At 44.9% G+C, this 22,052-nt stretch overlaps 1 protein-coding gene across 1 annotated transcript in view; it reads left to right on the top strand.

The window, feature by feature from the left end:
* Positions 1–22,052, top strand: part of LOC146830223 (uncharacterized) — a 136,276-nt gene that overhangs the window by 56,101 nt on the left and 58,123 nt on the right. The window lies entirely within an intron of this gene.

The following is a 22,052-nucleotide window of genomic DNA, read 5'->3' as shown; positions in this document are numbered from 1 at the left end:
GTGTTCTTTCTTTCGTAGACCATTCTAGCACCAGTTGAAAGCGTTTATTGCATTTTTATATAAAGGTGTGGTCAACGCATTGTTTGGGAGGTGGAGTTGCATTACCATATATAAATAGGAAACTCATATGCCCCCCCTAAATCTAAAACCATCAGTGCTCCTATTCTTCTCTTTCCCCCTCCTGCCCCCCCCCCTCACCCCCATCCCCGATTGACAAAATGCTGCAGAAAGCCATAGTGGTGGTTAACACAGAAATCGAGCGTACAGAAAGGCGGTTGTCACTCACACCCGACCTATGCGCGCCAATGGTTGACCCTTCCATTTTGTTAATCACTTCACAATCCCCCCCCCCCCACAAGGATTTACCATCTATGCCACCCCGGGATGCTCCAATTACAAAAAAAATAACCAGCAGAGGTAGAACTACTACTAGTATTCCAAAGCAGGGGAAACGTAAACGAACGTCTAAGGCAGGTCCCAAAAGAAAGAAACTGTGCGAGGATGCTATAGTCCGCATCAAGGAGGGTGAGGGACAGGAGCAACATCAAAACAGCCTTTTACCTCCTAGTACGGGTCTGAATCCTCCCCCTTGGGCACTAAATATGATGACAGAACTAAAGATTCAATTAAGAGTCATGGTCAAAGAAGAACTGGCCCCTTTTATTTAATAGTTTAGATACATTAATTGCAGTGGGGGAGAGCAGATTACCAAATTCGAATTTTGACCCTGCCCGCCCAATAGGAAGAGGGACAAACACGGGCGTCTAGGTGGGAACTCCTAACCCAACACCTCCGGACGGGTTGGGTGGAGAGGCTTCTGCAGGCACCACCACAACCCAAGAGACTAGGGACTAGAGTGCCAATAATCAACTGCCTAGCATGAGTTCAAACCCGGCTACTAGGCCACAGACAATTTCACCCCATCCTAGGGACACGGTTAAAATTATTCCCCCATCACATGGGTCTAGTGGGAACCCGAGTGGGCAGGCACCGATAGAATGCATAGATTCCTGACCTGAAACTGTAAACTTGCAGTGTATAAACTGACCTCCAGCCTGTTCCCTGTACGTAGTTGTACTGGTGGGAACTCCTGGAATTCCTTTCAAAAAGAGGGAAACTCAACTTGATCTTAGAAATAAATGCCTCTTTTGGTTAGTAAAGCATTGGCAGTTTGCCTATGGTAGAGCAGGGGAAGTTTTGACTGTACGTCGAGTCAGCTGGGTGGGTAATCGGCAAAAAACAGTTCTAGGGGACTGCATAATCCTTAATTTAAAAAATCCTAATACTGTGACCCACCTACACGACCAGACCATGAATCATCAGGACCCAGTGACAGGAATTAGACTCTACCCTTTAGAGTTCTTCTACCCCAGTATCAAATGCCCATAAGGGGTTATATTCCCCCCCTTTTCACAAGTTGGCACCTAAGACCCCTGGAGGGTGGTAGGAAAGTGCCCCCTATGCCGTTATTATTTTCATTCCAGTTACCGACAGATACGGGATTCTGGAGGAGGTAGACTGACAAGAGGAGGGCCCAATGGTGGACAGGCCTCCTGGTATGCAGGAGCGGGATCCTGATTCGGTAACTAGCAGTGGGCATGGGTAGAAATAATAGCTACTATCACAGACCCCACACAGATGACTGAATTGGCAGGTAGCGGGTTACAAATCAATGGGCCCTCTTGTATCCTATTAACTGCCCTGGTGAACAATACACTGAGGGAGAGTGAGCGCACACATCCAACAGTTAGAAATCATCTGACTCCATCAAGGGATACTAAAATGCCCTGTATTAAGAGTGCAAAAGTCTATAGATGGGGAATAGTGGGTCTGTCAATAGCGCCAGGTTAACCCCCGAAATCTTCCATGAGTTCAGGGACTTAAGCGTGAGGGGTACGCCCAGTGATAATGTGGGGCAAATCGTGGGCGAGCTAAAACTTGTTTCATGAAATATAGCTGGCTTGACAGGCAAGTTGCGGGACGAGCAGTGGCTCCTTTACATTAGAAACTTCCACATAATCTGCTTACAGGAAACTTGGGAGCCAGTAAATAGATTCTTTCTAGAAGGGTACAAAACGTTTTTTTGCCCAGCAAAACGGTCCAGTGTTGGCAGAGCAAGGGGGGGGGGTTTAATTGTTTATGGACTTAAGGATCCAGGATAGGTGGAAGCCTATGCCAGGAGACTCAGAGGTTTTACAGGGTCTAACTCTGGGTAGTAACATGTATCGCCTATTAATTCTCAATTTTTACAACGCATATTCAAACACACAGGGATCACACTCCTTGGACGAATTGAGTAGTCGGTTGGGAAAGCTCCAATCTTAGAACCACGCCCATGCAAAGCTAATACTAGCTGGAGATTTTAACTGCCACTTGTGTCCCAATTTGAGGAAGATCGAGGGTGATTGGTCGACTTGCACATTGGAAGAGTGACCACACATGGACGGGAATTGAGTGTCCTTTAAAGCCTTTATGGACCCGATAGTCTCACACCCAGATCTAGATGTGCCTCCTACTTATAAGTGGAGAGGCTGTGCTTTTTTTTACGGATTTCATTTTTGTCTCACATTTAGTGAGGAGGTTTATCGTTGGTTTTAATATCAGCAGTAGCATATATAGCGATCATAACCCCCTAATTCTATCACTCGTTGCCCCTCATAGCCACTCCGTGGCGTGTAGACCAAGTGGGGGGGACATTGAGAGCTACTGACCAAGGTAGGCGGCTACGTTGGGCGCAGGTGGACACTGTTACATTTAATAAATCCCTTTTTAGTAGAGGTCAGCAGGAGATCTAGAAAAGCCTAGACTTAGAAGTCCAGGATTGTGAAGTAGTTAAGGCATTCTCAGCCATTGCACAACTAGTGGATAGCCTACTTAAGGTACCCGTATCCTCTGGTCGTAGGGAGGAACCAAGATGGTTTGATGGGCAATGTTCGCAAGCCCATATAGTCCTGAAGAAGGCCCTAAAACAATTACCCAGAGATAGGGGTCAGATTGTGATATGCTGTAAAACGTATAAGCAAGTAGTCAGGACACGTAAGCGCCAATTACAGACGAAGGCTTGGGAACATCTAGAGGAGAGCTGCCGAGCTAAAAGACTCTGCTCTATTTTGGAAAGTCATTAATAGCCCATGCTTTACAGATGGGAATTGCCCAAACTTGGCCCATAATATCTTGCTGGAGCAGTGGCAGGCACATTTTGAGGGTCTATAATCATCCCGCAAGGGAGAACGAACAGCAGATATCGCCCATTATCCCATGTACAGACGTAACTGTTTTTTCCATAGAGGAGGTTAGGCTAGGAATAGATTGTCTTACACAGAAAAAAGCCCGGGCCCCTGACTGGATCCCGCCCGACCTCTTTCGGAGCAACTCGGAGGTATGGGCACCCATCTTGGTGAGGGTCCTAAATGCTGCAGTTGGAACAGGTATGTCCCCATCATGGTCTACGGCAACTATTGTCCCGATTTTTAAAAAAGGGGACAGGTATAGTCCGCATTGCTACCGCCCAATGTCCCTGATTGATGTGACAGTCAAGGTACTGGGTCGAGTGGTTTTGGCGTATTGGGCAGGGATCCATAGTATAATAACGGATGTTCAATATGGATTTCGGGCGGGGAAATCAACGGCGGACCAATGTCCAAACCTCTATCTTGTTGCTTCAAAGTACACCATAGCTAAGTCTGGGGCCCTCTACCTAGCCTTCATGGATCCTACTGCAGCATTCGATCGAGTCAATCGCTGCAAACTCTGGAATTTAATGAGAACGTTGGGCGTGGATCTGGACTTGATTATATTTTAATGGTACTACATTCAAATACATCCGCTGCGGTAAGATATACGCAAGAGGGAAACATCACAGACCATTTTAAGTGCACGAGTGGGGTGAGACAGGGTTGTATTCTAGCTCCCTTTTTATTCACACTATATATTAACGACTTGGATCGAGCACTAACCACATTGGAAGCAGACACCCTGAAAGTTGGCTCAAGACAAGTTCCTGTCCTTCTTTAGACAGATGATGCGATCTCCTGGTCCGCACGCCAAAGGGCTTGCAGCTTTTACTTGATGGATTTGTAGGGTTCATGAATGACATGGATTTGTCCCCTAACTTCTCGAAATACTATATAATGGAGATGGGGAAGAAGAGCAGGAAGACAAATATCTATACAGTAGGCCCACACACCCTTGGGAACGTACCCGCCTTTTCATATCTGGGCATCCTGTTTGACTAGAAATTGGGTTTTAAGCAGGTACTGGAGACAAAATGCCTTGAGCTGGCAAGGTTAACCGGAGCGATTAGTAGCTTTGCTCATAAATTAGGCAAATGGTCACCTGGGACAATAATGAAACTTTATAATTCTTTTTGTTGTTTCAAAGTAGTATATGGAAGTGAGGTCTGGGGATTTATGAAAACAAATAAATTACAAACTGCTGAAAATTGTTATCTTAGGCGTTTGTTAAAAGTTCCCCAGAGCACCCCTGCTTTTATTCTTCATGAGGAGTTGGGCTCAAAATGTTTTGCCGATATGGTGGCCGTGAAACCCCTCTTGTGTTGGGTGAATATTTGGTTCAATGCAGAGACAGGTTTCAACAGGCAAGTTATACAGGACTGTCTCTCGTTGGACCATGCATTGAAAATCCCTTGGCTGAAATACATAAAAGATGCCCTCACTATGTTCGGTAGATCGGACCTGTTTTCTCACCCAGATAAGGTGTGTTCACGGGATAAAGTGCCCATTAAGGTCCTGTTTTTTTAAATATGCCTCGGCACACAGGGATGAAAAGGAATTGATGAAATCCTCGATTAGAGACTGTTTTAATCACGTCAACACAAGGCATGGAATCATACCTATCTTTTATATTTAGTGCCCATGATCGTTTTTTAATCCCACGGTTCAGATTGAACCTCCTTCATCAACTATTAGCAGTACCTTCAGGGTATATGGCCCAGGATGATCAAAGAGGGCCCTGTGGCTGCAACAGTAGGTCTCCTCAGGATACCCTAAACTTTGTTCTCTTGTGTCCATATTATTCACATCCGAGGAGAAGGTTTTTGAATGGGCTTCTTAGGGAACGCAGATTCAAACAGGCCCGTGTGGCCCTGCTGTTTTTTAAAACTGTCTTTAGACTTTGCCACCCTTTTTAGTGTCTCGAATTTCTTAAGAAGTGCTTTAAAGCTAAGACTTACCAGGGGCACCTGTAAGGGGAAGATTCTCTTTTAAGGTTGTTTTCTAGTTTCTGAGCACTGTTTTTATCAAGTTTTTTTTCTCAAATTGTCGTGGTATCCCTCCTTTATGACCTTTTGTTTAATACTGATGTGTTGATGAAATTGTATCTTTTATGGACATATTTTATATGCCGAATAAATATTATTATTATTATTATTATCATTATGATTAAGTCACAAAAGGATTGGCTCACATTTGCATTATCGCTGTGCGTAGGAAATGCTCCTTGTCCTGCAAATGAGGAATTGCGCTACTTCCTAAAACTTGCTGAGTACTATTTGATGTTTATACAGGATTTTTTAGTGTAGACACTTGTTCTCAGACACCTGTTAAAGGTTAAATCTGAATTTTTGTGGTCTAATAAGTGTGTAAATGCCTTTGAGAGTATCGAAAATTACATAAGTAGTGCACCACCTTTTGAAGGTTTTGACTCAAATTTACTGAGCGTGATTAAAACGGATGCTAGTGATAAGGGTCTAGATCAGACAGGGGGGACGTGGAGTCCTGGGAAGGGGGTGTGCGCTTCAGCTGAAGTTTCATTAAATGAGTTTCCTGTGCTGTGAAAAGCCTTCATGCTGAACTGACTTAGTGTGATTACAATCAATGCTAGTGGTAAGGGTCTAGAGGCTGTTCTCACACAGATGGAGGCAGATGGTAAGGAAGTAGTGATAGCATTTACTTCACAGAGTTTGACACCCATTGAAGAAAGATATTCAGTGATTGAACGTGAGACCTTGGCCTGTATGTGGGGGATGGAACAATTTTGGCCATTTGTGCGGGGGAAGGATTTAGATTTAAGAACAGATCACAAGCCACTCACGAAAATACCTACTACTAGCAGGGTACAAAAAGTGTATACGCATATTGCAAAAATGTTGATCAGATTAAAAGATTTTGTTTACAAGGTATCGTATGTATCTGTGTTAAGAAATTGGGTTATGGATTGTCTCATCAGATTACCTTTACCATTAAAGGAAGTGCCAGTGGATAATTGTGAGGATTTCGCAGTAGCCATTGTAGAAGATGGTGCGGAATACAGCATTAACAAGAGTTAGCAGACACCTGCATATGAAAAGGATGGTGAACTTGTGAAAATCAAGAATTATCTGAAGGGAGGTTGGTCTCACATGAGAACTTAGAGTGTCAATCTCAGGAAATACTGGGAGGTACAAAATGAATTGAGTGAGAGCGTAAATTATGTATTGAGAACAAAGAAACTTATACCTCCAGTGAATGTGAGAAAAGATTTATAGTAGTCATGTTAGTCATCTAGGAAAAGCGAAAAATAATAGAAGAGATCAAATATTGATTGGTGTTCCTGAGTAGATAAGAACACAGAAAGACAGGTGAGGATTTGTGTAAATTGTTGCAATGCGGACAAAACACTTAACCCATTCCGTCCCACTTTAAGTCCGATTGTGTCCTAAAATAGTGTGGGAGACTATTGGAATGGATATCTTGGGACCAGTTTTGTATAATCCAGGGGAGTATAGTTATGTAATCGTTCTGGTGGATCATTTTTCTAAGTAGGTTGAGTTGGAGATTATGAAAAGTGCTAATATGAAAGCAGTGGTTACGTTTTTGGATGGGGTTTTTGTGCATGAAGGGTTACCCAAAACTTCGATTTAGTGACAACAGTGGTGGCTGGTGACATTTGAAAGTGGTGTGGCATAATAGTTTGGGATGAGTGCCCTGTGGTGAGTGAGCGTACCGAGCGAGCCCGACCATTAAAAGCGGGGTTCAGGGAGGCTCTCAAAGATGCATTTTCAAGGAGATTTGAGAACACAAGACGGTTAATAAAGCAATTGTAGTTAGGACATCATCAGGGAACAAAAAAAGAATTTAAGCCTTTAACCTGTAACACAGGCTGATACTACTTTGCGTATTATGCAGCCTCTGGTTGTCTTTTAATAAACACTCTTCTGTATTCCGAGAGCATCCATGGTCCTATCGTAAGGCAGAATACAAACCCCACGTACTGGAATACTGTTGAAACGTTCTTCCAGACATCCAACCATCAGCTCACTGAGCCATCATAACAGTCCCCACACTGGCTCAAAGCCTCTATGTGTTATTTACTTTAAGTTAATTTTTATTTCTTTATAACAGGAGTATAGCGATCAGACCTAAAAAAAAATTAACATTCTGATGAAACAAAGAAGTATTTGTGTGATATGTTGTTTTACACAAGAAAACAAATTAGATCTACAAAAGGCTTTCTTTGTGTCACTTAAAGCACACATATTGCATTAACTTACATCGTAACAGGTTATAAACTCTTTTCCGCAACCTTTTTGGAGTCCTATTATGTTCCTTGAAAGCCACCTCCAACACTCCCTTTTTGCATCTGGGAGTGCTCTTAAAATGCGATTAATAGATCTTGGTGCAGAACTTCTGGTCTGTAGCAAACACCGAAGCTAAGGAGCTCCAGTTCTTAATATAATAATGAACTATCATGATCCTTATCTACTGAGTTAGAACACTATCTTCCCAATACATTTTCTTGTTTCTGTGGGCAAATACTAGAAGCACTATACATACAATAAAACGGAAGTCCCTGAATTCGCTTTTCTTACCATTGGCTGCAGAGGGGATCACCTGACACTTGTTTGGATCATTTCATTTTCCTGTCTCCTGCAGCACACTTACCATGGTATATAAAAAACGATTCTCAGGGTAGCACTTACAAATGCAGAGAAAATAGTGCTGATGTTTCTCCGTTTGTACGAGCCCAAAATACTTCGCAGTGATGTAATAAATTATGTCACGCACTACACGATGTGAGGCGATAGTATGTATTTATTCAACCACACTTGCACGTGCAAAAAATAGTTTAATGAATCACCTGCCTGTGTTGCATGCAAGAATTCTTTACTTTCTCCACATGAAAGACTTCTTTACACATTGGAACATTTTAGTGATTCAGTATGAACAAGGGACATTGTTTTTTCGACTGAGCTAGTGCTAAAAAAAACCAAAATCCTAACGTAATAAAATTGTCTTGCGGTCATGCACTGCAATTTTATAGTGTGAACTATTCGCAGGCTGGATATGCACGGACATGGCTCTGTGTGCAGGTCTATGGCTCCTGACAAGTGAAGTTGTGTGTGGTGAGACTAGGGCATGGGTAGAACACCTAGCACCTTGACTGGAGCTTACTGTTAATGGATTTCCTTTGGCTGCTCAGACTCAGTTACTGCAGCTGGCATGGCAGTTTTTTGTTGTTCTTTTTTTAGGTTTCGCCTGGGCTTGCGCTGTGCTTGAGAAATCGATTGTTTTTAATATAAACTTAAAAGGGACTCCCATTCCGCCTCCTCTCTTTCCTTGCTTCTCATTGGTTCCTGTGCGTGCAACTTAGTTTTCCCCCATTTCTCTTAGCTGTAGCATATTTTCTTGCATTTATCAATGCGTGTTCCTCGTCTGCTTCTCTTATCAGTTTCCAGCAGCTGAAATACTGTGAACATCCACTTTGGTGGAATAATCTTTTCATAAAGGTTTGCCGCTTTTTACTCTTACAGAATATCTATATAGCAATTTATCACCCGGCGAGATTAAGTGATTTGCAAATAATCACAGGATGTTGCACCACCGACGCTCTTAACTGGGCTTCCCAGCTCTCGAGTCAGCAGCTCTGGCCGCTGCACCACATCTTCTCCACTCCGTCTAATCTTTAGGGGGACTCTTTCCTTCTCCCAGATGATTGATAAAAACAGCTCTTTATTCATCACATAAGTGAAACCGATGCATTACCAATGCTTGTTTCTTTCTGAAGCTCATGTCCTCTCTTTGTTCTTTCTTAATTGGAATGCAGAGAGACCAGCCAAAATTGCATTGACGCAAGGCCCCACCCAGGGAGCGTGGTTCGGCAATAAACACATCAAAAACACTTGAGGGGAAAAATAATTTGTTGGTCATTAATTTAAATGTCAGTGTTATAACGCAAACCAAGCGATTTGGACATGGTTTTTCTTTAGGTTCAAGGAGGACATCTCGAGGGCAGTACCAGGCTCTTTTCATGGCGTTACGGACTAGGCTGCGCGGGTACCCTTTGCTAGTCAGTTTGTTACTGAGCACTTCAGCCTCCTGGAAATAATCTTCTTTGAGTGAACAGTTCCTCCGTATCTGAAGGAAATGGGAGTAGAGTAAAGAGTCTCTGTGCGCATGGGGATGGTGGCTGTCATATCTTAGTAATGTATTGCGCTCGGTAGGTGTTGTGAAAAAGACTGGTAATAAGTACCCCGTCTTTATGAAGGACATTGAGATCAAGGAATGGAATAGAAACTTTGTCGTGTGTCAATGTAAATTTAAGGCCCTGACAATTGTTGTTAAGCCAATGGAGAAATAAGTGTAGGGTCGTTTCAGTGTCTTGCCAAATCATGAAAATGTCTATGTATCTCTTCCACTTAATAATGCCAGTTTGAAATGGATTAAAAGGTAACAGAATGCACTTCTATTTCAAGGGAATCCATGTATAGTATCGCTAAGTTGTGGGCAAAAACAGCCCCCATTGATGTGTCTTTCATCCGTTGATGATAATGATCATCAAATAAGAAAAAATTCCTAGTGAGGCAGATCTCTAAGAGTTGGGAGTATGAAGATTGTGGGGACCGCATGGGAGCAAGGCTGTTCATTTAGTGGTTTCCATCACAAGTAGAGAGTCAATTTGGGGGATATTTGTGTACAAGTACTCTACGTCCAAGGTACACTAAGTGTCCGTGATGGGGTCGAAGGGATGGTTTTCTATGATGTTAATCATGGCCATGCTGTCACGAATGTAACATTCAGTATGAGGGACAAAGTCCCTGATGATGTAATCGACGTATTGTCCTAGCGGCTCTAAAATTGAGCCGCAACCGGAAACTATTGGGCGACCCGGGGGGTTTCTTGATTTTTATGCACATTAGGCAGAGTATAAATAACTGGAGCGCGTGGGGATTTGGTGTTTAAAAACTGATGTTAATGTTTGCTCAGAAATCCCTGCTCGAGAGCTTGGTTTGTGACTTGCAGAAACAGTGTCTGTAGTTCTTTGGTGGGATTGGTGGGTTGTTTGCAGTAGTGATCTGTATTGGCCAGTTGTCTGTTAATTTCACTTTTGGATGTGTTGATCTCCTGAAAGACTATACCTCCGCCCTTATCGGCGGGTTTGATAATGAGGGTCTCGTTTTGCCGCAAGGTGGCAATGGCTGTCTTCTCCTCTCTTGAGATGTTGAATCGGATGAAGCTGCGTGTGTTTTCTAAATGCGCGACCTCTTTGAGGACCAATTTTTCAAATGTAAGGATCTCACTTGGGATCATATTGTAAAAGGGGGAAAAAGTAGATGGGGCGCAGTGGTCTGTTCGATGTATTGCTTAGGCGAGGGTTCTGCAGCAAATAACTATGTAATCTTATTTTTCGTAAGAAACATAATAGTTCCGTCTGTAGATCTAGAAAATTGCGATAGGTGGTTGGAACAAATGAGAGGCCCTTGCTGAGCACCGACATTTCATCATCAGGACATTTAAGATAAGCATGCCTGTGTACAATTGACTCTAATGACTGTGATACAATTGGAGAAAAGAGAGGGGGGAAGGAAATATTATTAAGATAGCACCAAACCAGGTACACACATTAAAAGAAATAACGGGCTCGTCATTTCAATGTTTAAGGTTATCAACGCTCCATGCAGATTCCAACCAAGTAGTATAATTACTGAGCAAGGATTGAAAAAGGCATGCTATAAGAAATAAGAGAAATAATATAGTGTCCTGCAACTCTTGATTGCGTGAATAGGCCTAAAGTTTTTGGAAAAGCCAGTGTCTGCTAGGAAAATTAATTAAAGAGCACATTTAAGTAAGTTTGGTGGCGAGCGGACAGAATAAACAAGCATTTGCAATGCAATAGGTCTCGCATTTACGTGAGTTTAAGCTATTGCCATTGTAAATGACAATGTCTTTTATGTTTTAAAAACCAAAACCAAAATAAAAGGCATAGGCATTTACAATGCCAATAGCTCAAACTCGCATAACTACGAGACCTATTGCATTGCAAATGCTTGTTTGGGGACCGGGCCTTATTTTTCTTCATTAAACTTTGACCAGACCAACAGAGAGAGAAAGATAGAAAGATCAAAAAAAGTTAAAAAGGGAGGAAGAGAAAGACAGGCCACCTTTGACAAATGGTTAAAGCAGAGATGAAAAAGAACCTGCAAGAGTGAGACAAAGAGACAGGAAGTATAAAGTGCTGGAGGAAGGAGGCATCAAGTGGACTTGAATTCAGACATACACTGTATTTAATGAAGACGGCATTCAGCAGCACGGGCGGGCGTCCAAGAAAACGTTGGGTTCATTCATTCATTTATTCATTCATCTATTCATTGCAGGTGACTAACTTGACAACAGACAGCTTTTTCAGAGCAAAAGGGGGGCAATGCTAGGCCCTTTATGGGGGTTATGCTTTTCCATGCCGTCTATGGCTCATGCATGTGTTCTGTGCACCTGCTAGTGTTGTAAGCGTATGATATGGTATTGACTCCTTGCAAATTTATTTGAAGAGTGCAGTTAATACACAGTCGCACTAATCGTTTTACTGTTAGAGCACTTTCACTTTTAGGCAATAGGCACCGCTCTAATAAATAAAGTGAAGCAATCCACTCCTCATGAGCGCCCATAATGAAAATCATTTTCCAGCACAAACACAATTTTGACATTATCAGAGACACGTTGACTATTCGAAGCTGGGTAAAAAATCAATGGTTAAAATGCCTTTTATTAATGTTTTAAACAAAAATAAAAGGCATTGTTGTTTGCAATGTCAATAGCTCAAACTTGCGTAAATGCGAGACCTATTGCATTGCAAATGCTTGTTGGTTCTGAGATCAACCCTGTTGAAAAGTCAATATTCGTTTGCTAATGTCCAGAAAGAACGTTTCCTAGAGTTAGTTGTTTCTCTTTTCTACAGGTAAAACGGGTACATTTTTATTATTTTATTGCACAATATACAATCACATTTATCAATGTATTCTATAGCGCACACTGCATAAATGAATCCGCTCTAGGCGCCGATGGCTGGTGTTATTATTACTCCGCTTAATGGTACTCACTGTCTCCCCCCCCCCCCCCCCCCCTCCCCCCCCCCCCTGAAAGGATGCGTGAGTGAGAAGAATCAACAGTATGCGCTTTGTTTCACACAGACCTATGCATTAATCCATGAGTCTACCTCACTGGCTTCGCACAAGGAGCATTGGTAGAGTATCCCATTGTGCCGGATCGGTACAATAACTCGCATTTAGAGTGGGAGGGACATGAATGAAGCGCTGACGTTTCTGAAAGCATGTTTCAACTGAATGGAATTCCTAGAAGGAGAGACAATGGGCCTGGAGGGCTGAATCCACTGGAAACTCCTAAGTTTTATGTCACGCGACTTAGACAGGCCTTCAGGGTGAAACACCCACTGATGCAGAAGACGTGTGAACACGCGCACGTGGAGCTCTGAGAGTTGTACACTCACAACTGTTGAATGGGCACATTCACCCCAAAAGTACACATGCCTTGGTCTTTAATACAAAGCCGGGTGGGGGGGGGGGGGGTTTAGAAAGGGCACTTACCCTCTCTTGTACACATGCTGGTGGATATATAGATATATCAGAGGAAAGGGGACATTTGGGTTCTGCTCTATCCCAACTTTCTCTCCACTGCACTCCTCACAATTACCTGCATCATTAACAGGGCAAGTCGTTGGAGTGTGATCCATGGCTGTTGTACCCCCCCCCCCCCCCCCCGCACCCGCCCTTGTCCCCTGCAGGGACCATATAAAGTTATGCTCCTGGCAGCTATAAAGTGCCCCATTACAAGTGACTCCTCGAGCCAGGCATTGCTTTTCACCAACATCACTTTGGGTGTTGGGACCTTAGGTCTGCACTCAGCTGCAAACCCAACCTGTCGCCCTGTGTCACGCTTTACAGCATCTCCACTGACGCCTCTTTTCACCAGCATCCACTGTGTGCTCTGGGGGCAGGGGTCGTACCCTGATGCTCAGCTGTCATCATGTCACTGACTTTCAGCCTGTCCTGGTTTCTTTTTTCATCATGCATGCAGAGGGTTTGTAGGTGTACATTACGTCAGTAGTGTTGGGGGAACCAGTCACTTTATGGCGTACAAAGGCGCCGGGGTGTCCAGTACCCAGCTGCCCCAGCGAAGAGGGGGCAACACTTCCTGTGTGCCGAAGATATTTCTGGTCGAAGTTTTAACTGCTGAATTAGAGGGTTCTTGTGTTATTGGGACAGGGATGTGTCTGATGACGTGTGTGAGGGGGTGGGGGAATGGAATTATTGTAAGGTGTTAGCAGCAGGAGAGTCGTCTATGAAAGCCATGTGTTTCTCAAGTTGTATTTTGTGGGTGACTGGATTGTATGTGTGTCTTCTGATAACGAGGCGCTGTGGAGTAGTCCCATGCGCCAGTAGGAGAGCTCTCAACTTTCTGGTCCCAGCGTCCGTGCTCAGCCAGTCCATGTTTCGTCTTTGCAGCTGGGCAGTTGTGGCACATTTGAGTACAGATCCAAGGGTGGAAAAAAGACCCCGGTCAGGATGAGCACTCACGCGCGATCCTTGGAAACTCGAGAGCTGTGAGGAATGATAGGACAGAGTTTTGTCCTAAGCTACCCCTTTCCTATGCCTTCCGCCCCCAACCCCAGAGCTCATAACTCCTCCCCAGTTCGCTCTGCTTTTTTTTTTTTTTTTTTTTAATTATCTAACTATTCCTTGCCTACAAACGACCCAAAAGTGCCGACTGACACATATCACCTGCCACATAAAGATGTCTGGTTACCTAAATCATTGTTGAGTACCTCCTCCAGGACTGTCTTCGCTTTGCATTTTGGGACTTGTAGTCGTTTCAGTCATAATTTGACCTGGGACACTTAGGACTGTTTCTTCAGGCACATACAGCACTGATGGGTTCCAAGGAGGACAGCAATGACGGACAAGGATCAAAAATACTACTGTGGAGGAGGCCTACAGATGGAGGCCTGGGAAGCGGGCACTGCTGCTCTGGTTGCCTGAGAGAGGATCGGGGCCTGTTTCTCCAAGCTGAGCTCCAGATGGTGACTGGATCAGCAGGCATAACTTCTGCTATGGATTGTGCAAGACAGCCTGCTCGCCCCCTGCCTATGCTTGCACCGCGAGTGAAGTTGGGACTTAAAACAAGGAAGACGTTAGGCCATAAGTGATGGATGGTTCACGGCTTCTGGAAGCGTGCGCCTACAACCGGAAGTAGATTCTAAGGTTTGGGATCCTTTGACGAGGACGGCCGCTGGCAGGCTCGGACATGTACTCCATTTTTAGGGATGAGTGCTGGAACTTTCCACTTGTTTTGGCACAGATGGCTCTTCTCTGCGATGACAAAGTATTTTAAATTGGACAGTACTGGCTTTTCTCATCCGGGATATTACACCCATCAGTGGGAAAGGTTCTAGATTTTCTCAGCGTGGCTGCTTGCTTTTAATGGGACAGTGATGCATTTTCTCGATCAAATACAAGCACTTCACCAAGTTTGCTCCATTTCTGACGCGGCAGTAATGGAACTACTCTGAAAGTCTTGTACTTATAAAGGCACAGAACCACTACTTATCAGGGGTCCTACACTTTAAGTGGGGCATTACTTGCACTTCTTAGGGCTGGTATACTGAGGCTTTGGGTCTGTAATGGCAGTAAGTAGCAGCGCTCATACACTTTTCACATGAAAATGATGGCACCTTTCAGGACTGATTATCTACTGTTTTGGTACTGGTACTTCTTGGCGGGGCTTCTGTACCTTTTAAATGGTCAATACCATTGTGTCACTGCAGGGTTGCTATGCAATAAACTAGAAAGTAATGGCTTTTCTCAGGACTGTTTAATTTTATCTAGTACTGATACTTCTCAGCAGGGCTGCTGCGCTTTTACAAGGGTAGTAATGGCATTTCTCATCAGGACATATGTATAGGTAACAATTGTCTTATTAACTAGCTTTTCCCAGCAGGGCTCGCGCTTCACAGGTGGGGTCATGAATACTAAGTCGAACCATACTCGTGCTTCTCGGTTGGGTTCATCCATACTTAGTCGAACCGTACTCGTGCTTCTCGGTTGGGTTCATCCATACTTAGTCGAACCGTACTCGTGCTTGTCAGCAGGGTTCATGCATACTCAGTTAAACTGTACTGACGCTTCCGAGCTGGGTTCATGCATACTCAGTTGAACCGTACTGGCGCTTCTCAGCAGGCCTGCTAGAAGGAGACCTGGAGCACGCATTTTTCTGTTCCAGTTTGGTAAAATAGCGAAGTGGGTTTTGCACCTGCTGGGAGTAATCTACTAACAGCGCCTATGGGAAAGAGAGACAAGGTCGCTCGAACGTTTATACTTCCAGGGCCGTTAAAATAGGTAGCGCTGTGTGAGGTAACCATGCCTCCTGATATTGTCGCTTTGAGACCAATGGACCATGGACGCAATACCAAACGTACATTATTTACAATAACGTCTAAACCCCTAGCAAAGACGCGCATGCTTAAAACCGGGACCGGCTCAGGGCGGGGGGAGGTTTTCGACACCGTTTATTCCACAAGCCGAGGGGATATTTTATTGCTGCATTTTAGTGCTGCAACCGTACCGGGCGCTTACAGGCTTATACATTATGTATCGAGGCCTGCGAGCTGTGCCTGACTCTGAACGCAAGAAAGCAAAAGACACACGGTTGATGGACGGAATGCAGAACAAATCAAAACATTCACCCCCAGTCAAGAGATCTGGGTTAAATCAATCTCACCATGCCACCCCAGTTTAGACCTGGCCATATGCAAATCAGTCTTGACCCTGTGCCTCATGGGAACAGTCCAGCCCGAACTGCCAAACCAGGTCCTTCCTGGACCAGAAACAAGCATCCTAGGACCAGTTACGGGGTTTCACCCCTCTTCAGCCAGGATAGCTTGAATCCAGTGCTCTCCATGCCACTGGAATCAAGCTATCCTGGCCGAAGAGGGGTGAAACCCCGTAACTGGTCCTAGGATGCTTGATTCCAGTCAAGGGAGGACCTGGCTTGGCAGTTCGGGCTGGACTGTTCCCATGAGGCACAGGGTCAAGACTGATTTGCATATGGCTGGGTTCAAACTGGAATGGGATGGTGAGCAAAAAAAACGATGGATTTAGGCCCAGATCTCGTTACTGGGGTGAATGTATGACATTGTTCTGCATTCTGTCCATCAACTGTTGTTTTTGCATCGGACTCTGAACGCAGCTTTGGTGTTGAGAGCAAAGACGCCACCGGCTCTGGAAGAAACCTGCGCACACTACATGCATTAGTACTCCGTGTCCTTGGAATCAGCCGACGGATACCGCAAAGGCAGGGACTTTGCAAGAACATCACACAGCAAAGTGTCAGATGCTCCTCAATGAGTGAGATGTGGAGAGAGAAGGTAGGGAAGAAATAAAGATAGTTGCATGCTTTGTGCTCTTGCAAAATAATTAAAAGGCGCTTATGGGGTAGCTGAGCATGGAGAATTGCTTTAAACCCGAGTTCCCTGGAAGCACATACCATTCAAGAGGCCGTTCACTTTCCTGTTGTGGGCCTTTTGAAAGGCCAGTACAGCGCCTTCTCTAAAGCTGGATTAGAGTCTGAACGATTGATTCAGCTGAGGATAAGTTGTAGTTATGAGCGTTATTGTACTCAGCTATTGCATTCTGGGAGATGGAGTTACAGTGCTTTGAAAATGAACTGCATTGCAAGTGTGGGGTGCTAGAAAGGCAGGCTGTGAGAGGTGGGGTTTGATATACAAGCGAGGAGGCTGAATGTAGGTTCTGACGATACTAGATTTATTATCAGGATAAGTTTGTACAGGAGATATGGCTTCAGTCTTTCCTCGTTCTGCTCTTGAGGTGCTCGGGGTGGCGCTGGACTGGGAAGCTGGCGCCGATGGTTCTGTTTCCTCCCTGGTCTCGATGGGGTCTCCCCGGAGGCTCATAGGAGAGAAGAGAAAAGGAGCCGTCAATTATCTAGTTATATGAAGCCTCAGAACCTTTACCAATCACCACACCCAGGAGTGACCGAAATAAGGTAGTGTTGTGTCTCTAGGGAGATACGATAGAAATGTGTCAAAGTGAACTCCCAACCTAGGGACGATAGTAATTCCGGGAGTGTTTGACTGTCGGTTTAAGACAGGAATGAAAACCAAGTGTTGGCACGAGTTCGGTGGTAGGAAGAAAACGATAACGAGGTGCAAAAAAAAAACACAGGAGAATTCCGAGGTTCGTAAACCCCCTACCCAACTCAAAACATTACCTAGGATTTGTGCACAAGCTATTCAGGCATTTTCCCCGGTGCTCCCCTCCCGTTGCGTCTTCTCCTGCCACCCGCTCACCCTCCCCGTTCACCCCCGTAACGTGACTCACCCGGCCCGCCGCAACTCTCCTGAGCTGCGGCCGCTCTTCCGCCTCCTCCGGTGGGGACCACCACTCCTCGCTCCACCGTTCTTCCGCGTCCTCTGCTTCCTCCCGGTCGTCCTCGGGCTCTGCGTCTTCCTGGGTCTCTGTTTCTTCCTGGATCTCCGCGTCTTCCTCGCCGGGTCCTCCGTAATCTCCTCCTCCCATCTTCTTCTTTATCTGCGTCCCTTTACAGCTATTGGTCCGTGCCTCCCCCTTCCGGTCGTTCAGTCCAGTCATTGGGCCGTGAACACTACTTCCTGGTTTGCTTCCGCCCCGTACCGTGTTTGTCCAACGGTCCTGCGGTGGAGAAACGGGACACAGGTGTGTGGTAGCTTGCCGTTTCTGCTCGGCCTTTAAGTTCCATAATGCACTGGGTTCCCTTGAGACACGGAGCAGCCTCTCCCACGGCGTCCCAAAGGTAAACCCCCATACTCTCCTTCTCACACAGGCCTGGCATGCCGCGTACTCGGTGACCTAGTCGCCCGGTAACCCTATCCATGGTTCAAATGAGCAGCGCCCTCAGACATGTTCTCTGACAGGATGAGAACTTGTTTTCTGTCATTCCTGCCTGATCCCTGGGTAGGGCCTCTCCTCTGAGAGGAATGTGTCACACAAAGTGACGGCTCACAACAAAGGCGGCCCTCCGCGCGCAGGCAGTGGGTAGTTTTAATTGCAGGGTCCCTGGGTGCTGGAGGGAAAGTGAAAGCGCGACATGCGTGCGTTACTGCTGAAATGTCGTGAGCCTTATGTGTGCATGTATGCGTGCACATCTCCTGTCTGACACGTGCACATCTCCTGTCCCCCTTCCGAAGAAAAATCGACGACAATAGATCTCGCCAAGCAAGCAACGCTTGCGCTGTGTTGCTAGGCGAGACCTAAAAAGGACACATACGCGTTTTCAAGTCTTGGGTAGATGTGAGGCTGATGGTACAGTCAGCGAACTGACCGACCTTGAAAAAAGAATTGAATTTGAACTGTGGAGATGGGGAATAGTATCACACAGGATCCCGCAGAATGGGCGGACAGGCTCTTACCATGAAAATTCATGGACAAGTATTGGAGGAACCCAGACCGCTTAGGGCGGCAAAGGCGATGGCGCAGTGTGTGCAGAATTGACCTGTCAAAAAAGGTAGGATTTCATAGGAGGACAAGGAAGGTGTGTAAATTTGACCACCTAAAGGGATAAAGGAGTGGATGCTTATCCATCCAGTGAGGGTTTTCTGAACAAACATGAACATCAGTTTTTAAACCCCAAATCCCCACACACTTCAGTTATTTATACTCTGCATAAAGTGCATAAAAATAAAGAAACCCCCCCGGGCCGCCCAACAGTTTCCGGTTGTGGCTCAGTTTTAGAGCCGCTGGGACAATACGTCGATTACTTCATCAGGGACTTTGTCTCTCATACTGAATGTTACATTCGTGACAGCATGGCCATGATTAACATCATAGAAAACCATCCCTTCGACCCCATCACGGATACTTTGTGTATCTTGGACGTAGAGTCCTTGTACACAAATATCTCCCAAATTGACTCTCTACTGGTGATGGAAACCATTCTCAATGAAAGGCCACGCCACCATGCTGTCCCCACAATCTTCATACTCCAACTCTTAGAGATCTGCCTCACTAGGAATTTTTTCTTATTTGATGATCAGTATCATCAACGGATGAAAGACACATCAATGGGGGCTATTTTTTTCCCCCAACTTAGCGATACTATACATGGATTCCATGGAAAAAAACGCATTCTGTCACCTTTTGATCCATTTCAAACTGGCATTATTAATTTGGCAAGACACTGAAACGACCCTACACTTATTTCTCCATTGCCTTAACAACAATTGTGAGGGCCTTAAATTTACATTGACACACGACAAATTTTCTATTCCAGTCCTTGATCTCAATGCCCTTCATAAAGACGGGGTATTTATTACCAGTCTTTCGCAAACCTACCGAGCGCAATACATTACTAAGATACGACAGCCACCATCCCCATGTGCTCAGAGACTCTTTTCCCTACTCCCAGTTCCTTCAGATTAGGAGGAACTGTTCACTCAAAGAAGATTATTTCCGTGAGGCTAAAGTGCTTAGTAACAAACTGACTAGCAGAGGGTACCCGCACAGGCTAGTCCGTAACGCCATGAAAAGAGCCTGGTACTGCTGAGGAAATATGAATTTTATGATCAGTTATGTCCCCTATCGTAGACCCCAACGGCTCCATGTGCATGCTATAAGTACATGTATGTTCCCTCCAGTTCCAGTTTTGAAGACGCAAATATATGTGCGTCCACCGTCAACATGTCCTCTTTCAGATCCGCCATGAATGGGTCAGATATTCCATTCCTAAGTATGAAAGGCCACCGACTTTATGTGGTTCACTTTCCACGTTTTACAGTTCAGGCGAGTAGGCCCTGAATTCTGCCATCAAGCCTTTTTCTGCCTTCTGCCTCTGAAAGCTCCAGTCCGAGCCCGCATCTGTATCCATGAACTTTGTCCTACTCCCTGCGCGGCTAACGGTGCCTGATCCGGCCTATTGCCTGCCAAAAACTGTATTTCACCTTCAAGATTATCTGCTCCGCTCCTCATCCGATGCATTCCTGTCTAGTAGTTTAGGTAAACATTCTTCCAGCTACCGAGCAAAGGGCCAGGCCTCACTGTCCTCATGCAAGTAATTCATAGCCCCTGTTACCATGGAAGATTCTTGCCCCCTCGCATCTCATGTAGACACTTAGACGCTTGTACACGCACTAACAGTCAGTATAGAATAGATTCCATCCTAGAAACCTTTCCTTTTGGATAACACAGTTCTTTAAACATAGGATATTAGATATGATTTGGGATTAGGTTGACATGACCCCCAGACTTCTGTCTCCACATGTAGAGCTAAATGTCAAGTCCCCTTCACTCTCTAGTTGCACGTCAATCACACGTCATGCGGCTGCGCACGCATCTCTGCCAAATATTTCTGCTGACATTGCAGGATTCTCTTATGGATCCACCCACTTGTGACATCATGTTTAATGACGTTTCTAGTTACGCCTATATGTACGCCTTTTTTCATTACGTATGTGTATTATTATCTGTATTATCAGCTGTTACGCCTCCTGCATCTGTCTTAATGTAATGCTTTTCATATAAATATCTTTACTTGTCAATAATGTATTGCCTTCCCTTCCTGAACCCTCGTGGTGATGGAATTTGATGCCTATGGTTCGAACCATAATTCCTTTGTAGAGGAATAAAGCCTTTCAGAACCTCTAATACCACGGATTCTGCCTCTTATTTTTACTGAGTTATTCTTACTAGACTTTACCGCATAAAAAATAGTACCGGTAATGAAATATTTACCACATAAATTGGCGCCCGAACAGGGACACTTTCTCATCTCACGCGCCGGCGGTGCGTTGCAGGCCCGGTCTCCTGCCACAGCTGGACGGACAACAACGCATACCCGCAGGATTTCCTGTATCTCCCTCCGGCCAAGCGGGGGTGACTGAGGCTGCGATCAACACCCAGACGAGGCGGTGAGAAGTGCGAAGTATCCCGACCAGAGCCTAGCTGAGAGAGCAAGATCCGAGGTATACCGAGGCCCACCAGGTTCCGAAGTTCCGAGTCCAGTCGAGTCGAGTCCAGTCCGGTCCAGTTCAGTTCAGTTTCCGAGGCCTTCCGTTCCGAGCTACCCGGTGAGTACCATTACCGGGGAGGCATTTAACGTGCACATAGTCTGTGCGGGTCAAGACGGGTTTGGGTACACAAATCCGGTCTGCACTGTTTCAGCAGTGTATCTGTACTGTTTAGCAGTATATATAGTATGTCTTGCATATAAATAAGTATTATCTAAATGTCAGTATTATGTCAGTAACTAGTTTTCTATTAGTTATCATCGTTCGTTAAAACTGTTAAGTGTTAAATGTTTTAATACGTTCTATATATTGTGGTGTGAATGATTGTTCATTATTGTGTTTATTGTATAAAGTGTGTTCTAGTAATAAGGCCTAAAAATGCCGCTCTTTTCGAAACTAAGACAGATCAAAACTAGAAAAGGTGTACTCGAAGAAGCTGTTCCCATCCCACCTAGGGACACTCCAGGGTACTTTATGTATCATAAGCATGGCCTAGATGCCGTATTATTTCTTGATTTATGGGTGGACTACACCAAAGAGTTACCAGAGAGTCAGAGATGGCCCGCAGCGGGGACCTGGGATGCAGATTGCATCATGAGAGTAGAAGAAGAATTATGGAAAAAGAAAGCCAGACAGTCACAGAAAGATGCCATTGAATTATGGCGTAAAGAATCATATAGACGTACAGAAAAAGCGCTCCGGCAGGAAGAGAAAGGTAGAGAGAATTCAAATAAAACCCGAGAAAATCTATTAATTGAGGAAGGTACCCG

Source organism: Triturus cristatus, chromosome 5_1, assembly GCF_964204655.1.
Source record: "Triturus cristatus chromosome 5_1, aTriCri1.1, whole genome shotgun sequence".
Lineage (NCBI taxonomy): Eukaryota > Metazoa > Chordata > Amphibia > Caudata > Salamandridae > Triturus > Triturus cristatus.
Note: the sequence above shows the minus strand (reverse complement) of the source record. Positions and strands in the feature narration are given on the sequence as shown.